The sequence below is a fragment of the Scyliorhinus torazame genome, chromosome 6, assembly GCF_047496885.1.
Source record: "Scyliorhinus torazame isolate Kashiwa2021f chromosome 6, sScyTor2.1, whole genome shotgun sequence".
NCBI classification, from domain to species: domain Eukaryota; kingdom Metazoa; phylum Chordata; class Chondrichthyes; order Carcharhiniformes; family Scyliorhinidae; genus Scyliorhinus; species Scyliorhinus torazame.
The window spans coordinates 244,461,770-244,467,769 of NC_092712.1; positions in this window are offsets into that span (position 1 = coordinate 244,461,770).

A 6,000-nucleotide genomic window follows, 5' to 3' on the forward strand; every position below is an offset into this window, starting at 1 on the left:
AAACAAAAAAATAGACAATGAAAAGAAAACTACTTACCAGTCACCACAACTTCCCAGCAAGTCCTCTCTTGGCCAATCAAATCACAGCCCTCCTGTGACGTCCCTCTTCAAACAGGTATGTTTCGAATCACTAGCTTTCGGAGCGCAGCTCGTTCCTCACCTGATGAAGGAGCTGTGCTCCGAAAGCTAGTGATTCGAAACAAACCCTGGCACTTTAATCTGGTGTTGTAAGACTTCTTACTGTGCCCACCCCAGTCCAACGCCGGCATGTCCACATCACAGCTTCACAAAGGCCATTGTGTGATAGTAAGGATGAAAGAGGTAGCCAAAAGCTACTTTTGGTGGCCAAGCTCGATAGCAAAATTGAGGAGAAGGGTGGCATGTGTACGGCTTATACAAAGGTTTGAAACCTGCTGCCATTAGAGCCATTACACCCATGGCAATGGGCAGAGGATTCATGGAAAATAGTTCATGTAAATTATGCCAGACCATTTGAAGGATGAATGTTTTTCATTGTGTTGGTTGTGCATTTCAAGTAGCCTGAAGTCGCCATTATGAAGACTATGCCCTCAGAGATAACAATAGAAAGACTGGCTGAGATTATTTTTCTATAGAACATACAGTGCAGAAGGAGGCCATTCGGCCCATTGAGTCTGCACCGACCCACTTAAGCCCTCACTTCCACCCTATCCCCGTAACCCAATAACCCCTCCTAACCTTTTTTTTTGGACACTAAGGGCAATTTAGCATGGCCAATCCACGTAATCTGCACGTCTTTGGACTGTGGGAGGAAACTGGTGCACCCGGAGGAAACCCACGCAGACATGGGGAGAACGTGCAGACTCCGCACAGACAGTGACCCAGCAGGGAATCGAACCTGGGACCCTGGCACTGTGAAGCCACTTGTGCTCCCGTGCTGCCCTGAAAAACTTGTGCACGGCAATGGGCAAGTATTCACAAATTACCCAAAGGAAAATTGAATCCAGCACATCCGATTCACTCTTTACCATCCTGCCACAAATGGGCTGGCAATGAAGCATTCATTTAAGGTAACTTATGAGCAAGGATTATTGTCTAAATGAGAAGGCCAATTCCGGATGACATACAGGAATACAACACATTTGACAACCCAAAGTTCTCTGGCATGCCTCATGGTAAAACATCAGTTATGCACAGTACTTAATTTGCTGAAGCTGCTTAAGACAAGAGAAATTGTTGAGAGGAAACAGCAAAGTTAGATTTTGCAACATGAGAACAGGGATGAACGCCATGTTTTTCAGAAAAGTCAGGAAGTATTAACAAGGAACTATACCACCAGTGAAGAGTGGGGCAGTACAGCAGTTTTTTAAAATATAAATTTAAAGTACCCAATTCATTTTTTTTTCCAATTAAGGGGCAACTTATAGTGGCCAATCCATCCTACCCTGCATACCTTTTTGGATTGTGGGGGTGAGACCCACGCAGACGCGGGAAGAATGTGCAAACTCCTCACGGATAGTGGCCCAGGGCCGGGATTAAACCTGGGATCTCAGCGCTGTGAGGCAGCAGTGCTAACCACTGTGCCGCCGTGCCACCCTGGCAGCACAGTAGTTAGCACAGCTGTCCCACAGCGCCAGGGACCCGGGTTTGGTTCCGGCCATGGGTGACTGTCTGTGTCGAGTTTGCACATTCACCCAGTGTCTGCCTGGGTTCCCTCTTGGTTCTGTGGCTTCCTCCCATAATCCAAAGATGTGCAGGTTAGATGGATTGGCCTTCGCTAAATTGTCCCTCAGTGTCCAAAAGTTAGGTAGGGTTACAGGATAGTGTGGGGGAATGTGCCTGGGTGGGATACTCTTTTAGAGGGTTGGTGCAGACTTAATGGGCCAAATGGCCTCCTTTAGGGATTTTATGATTCTACATATGATTCTTATACCTGCCATTATCTGCACAGACAGGACCAGTTTCCTACACCGTTCGAACTCGGGGCAATGTAGTGTGGAGGAGACATGCTGATCAACTTATAGCAACTAGACCTAGTTTGCCAGAGACAGAGTCAACCGAGAGTCCTCAAAAAAACTGCCAAGTGAAGACCAAGACATTCCTGAGACCCTGACAATCCCAGAAACAACTGTGGTAGACAGTACCCCAGTTCAACACCGAGTCAACCCCCGAACACTAAGTTGACTCTAGTTGACACAAAGATGGGCAATGTACAAATTGAACCAAAATCACCAGAGGTTGCAGTCAACACGAATGAGCAGGTTTGCTGACAATCGTATCGAAATCGACATCCACTGAAACGTCTATCTCATTCACAGTTGTTTTTGTTAAATGTTCATATTATAAATTTTGATTGTTAACGTTATATTGTGTTTCATGGCAGGAACCTCTAATGTAAAGGGGAGGAAGGTTTTGCGCATGAATTTTTTTAAAGATATTTTATTGGGAATATTTTCAAATATATTCAAAAAACAGAAAGATGCAAAGAACTATAACAAACGAACAACAATGTAACAACGTGCCTAACATGAACTTTACACAGTCTCTCCTACCTCTCCCCCTTCATCCAGTGTAACTCTCAATCTCCGTTCTTCTCCCTTGACAAAGAAAAGGATGAATGAAAAAAAAAGAGAAGGCAAGAGCCCCCCCCCCCCCCCCCCCCCCCCCCCGGCCCGCCCACTTCCACTGTCGTTTTAGTAGGCTTTAAAGAAGTCGATTAACAGCTTCCGCCTTGTGGAGAACCTCTCGTCCATCCCCCTAATGGAGAACTTAATCTTTTTGAAGTGGAAAAATTCCACCAGGTCACACACCCGTGACACTACGCTGGTGGCTCTGAATCCCGCCAACTCAGCAAGACCCTCCTCCGAGCTAGCAGGGAGGCGAAGGACATTGCGTGAGACGCTTTCTCCACCTGAGCACCCGGATCATCTGACATTCAAAAATTGCAACCCATGGGCCCGGTGTTACCTCCACTCCCAAAACCTTTGACAATATTTCTGTGATCCCCCTTCCCGAACCCCACCAGCCTCAGACATGCTCAGAACGTGTGGGTATGTTTTGCCGCTATCCCGCACACCGCTCGCAATGGTCCTCTACCCCTGGGAAGAATCAACTCATCCTGGACATCATCTTATGGGCGGCACGGCAGCACAATGGTTAGCACTGTTGCTTCACAGCTCCAGGGTCCCAGGTTCGATTCCTGGCTTGGGTCACTGTCTGTGAGAAGTCTGCAAGTTCTCTCCGTGTCGGCGTGGGTTTCCTCCGGGTACTCCGGTTTTCTCCCAGAAGTCCTGAAAGACGTGCTGTTGGACATTTTGAATTCTCCCTCTATGTACCCGAACAGGCGCCGGAATGTGGTGACTAGGGGCTTTTCACAATAACTTCATTGCAGTGTTAATGTAAGTCTACTTGTGTCAATAAAGATTATTATTATGTGCCCTATGCACCACCTTAAACGTTATCTTGTGTATGACAAGGATGCGTTAATCCTGCATAGGGCAGCCTTCCAAATCCAGTATCGCGCCCCCCCTCCCCCAAATTCCTCCACCCACTTTCCGGTAAAAGGCCTCAAATACTCTGTTAATCCCCTCTGGTTCCATTGTCACTTCATTCTCCTCATCTCTCAACCAACCAATCTCCCTCGCTGCCACCCGTCTCCTCAGATGGTGGGCCAGCTGGCTTTCTCTCCATATTCATACATCGCCCCTCTAGCTTTACACAGTTGCCACATCGCCTTCTCAGCTGACACAAGTCTAAACTCCATTTGGAGTCTCTGGGGAAAAAACTGAAAAGTGACGTCACAGAAAAGCTGTGACCTGATTGGCTGATAGGGAATCTGCACTAAATTTAAAAATTAAACATTGTTAAACTAATTAAACATAACTAATTAATTACTTAATCATAATGTGGAGGGGTATCTAAGCCAGAGATTGGAGAGTACTGTATTTAGCTTTCACATTTATAGTAGAAATCTAGTGCTAGGAAACATATACTTAACAGTAACTTTTTTTTTTAATTTTAAATTTAATTTACTAATTAACTCACACAATGTCAATTAGAGGGGTGCAGTGCTCTGACTGTGAGATGTGGCAGGTCCGGGAGGCTTCCAGCGTCCCAGATGGCTTCATCTGCAGAAAGTGCACCCAATTGAAACTCCTCACAGACCGCATGGTTCAGTTGGAGCAGCAGTTGGATGCACTTAGGAGCATGCAGGTGGCGGAAAGCGTCATAGATAGCAGTTATATAAATGTGGTCACACGCAAGGTGCAGGCAGAGAAATAGGTGACCACCAGAAGGGGCAGGCAGTCAGTGCAGGAATCCCCTGTGGCTGTCCCCCTCTCGAACAAGTATACCCCTTTGGATACTGTCGGGGGGAATAGCCTATCAGGGGAAAACAGCAGCATCCAGAGCAGAGGCATCATGGCTGGCTCTGATGATCAGCAGGGAGGCTCAAAGCGCAAAAGAGCAATGGTCATAGGGGACTCTATAGTCAGGGGCACAGATAGGCGCTTCTGTGGATGTGAAAGAGACTCCAGGATGATATGTTGCCTCCCTGGTGCCAGAGTCCAGGGTGCCTCAGAACGGGTAGCAGGCATCCTGAAGGGGGAGGGCAAACAGGCAGAGGTCGTGGTACATATTGGTACTAATGACATAGGCAGGAAGGGGAATGAGGTTCTGCAGCAGGGGTTCAGGGAGCTAGGCAGAAAGTTAAAAGACAGGACCTCAAGGGTTTTAATCTCAGGATTACTCCCTGTGCCACGTGCCAGTGAGGCTATAAATAGGCAATTAGCTAAACACGTGGCTAAACAGCTGGTGTACGAGGGTGGGTTTCAGTTATCTGGACCACTGGGAGCTCGTCCGGGGCAGGTGTGACCTGTATAAGAAGGACGGGTTGCATCTAAACTGGAGCGGCACAAATATCCTGGCCGCGAGGTTTGCTATTGTCACACGAGGGGGTTTAAACTAGTATGGCAGGGGGGTGGGCACTGGAGCAATAGGTCAGAAGGTGAAAGAATTGAGGGAGAATGAGGAAATAGGGCCACTATGGCTCTGAGGAAGAGCAGACAGGGAGATGTTGCTGAAAACAGCGAGACTGGTGGCCTGAAGTGCATATGTTTTAATACAAGAAGTATTACGGGTAAGGCAGATGAACTTAGAGCTTTGATTAGTACTTGGAACTATGATGTTGTTGCCATTACAGAGACCTGGTTGAGGGAAGGACAGGATTGGCAGCTAAACGTTCCAGGATTTAGATGTTTCAGGTGGGAGAGAGGGGGTGGTAAAAGGGGCGGAGGAGTCGCGCAACTGGTTAGGGAGAATATCACAGCTGTACTGTGGGAGGACACCGCAGAGGGCAGCAAGGCTATATGGGTAGAGATCAGGAAGAAGAAGGGTGCAGTCACAATGTTGGGGGTATACTACAGGCCACCCAACAGCCAGCGAGAGAGAGAGGAGCAGATAGGTAGACAAATTTTGGAAAGGAGTAAAAGCAACAGGGTTGTTGTGATGGGAGACTTTAACTTCCCCAATATTGACTGGGACTCACTTAGTGCTGGGGGCTTAGACGGGGCTGAGTTTGTAAGGAGTATCCAGGAGGGCTCCTTAAAACAATATGTAGATAGTCCAACCAGGGAAGGGGCTGTACTGGACCTGGTATTGGGGAATGAGCCCGGCCAGGTGGTAGAAGTTTCAGTCGGGGAGTATTTCAGGAACAGTGACCACAATTCAGTAAGTTTTAAAGTGCTGGTGGACAAGGATAAGAGTTGTCCTCGGGTGAATGTGCTAAATTGGGGAAAGGCTAATTATAAAAATATAAGGCGGGAACTGAAGAACATTGATTGGGGGCAGATGTTTGAGGGTAAATCAACATCTGACATGTGGGAGGCTTTCAAATGTCAGTTGAAAGGAATTCAGGACCGGCATGTTCCTGTGAGGAAGAAGGATAAATGTGGCAAATTTGGCGATCCTTGAATAATGAGGGATAGTGTTGGCCTCGAAGGGCTACTTCTAGCCTCAGGGCTA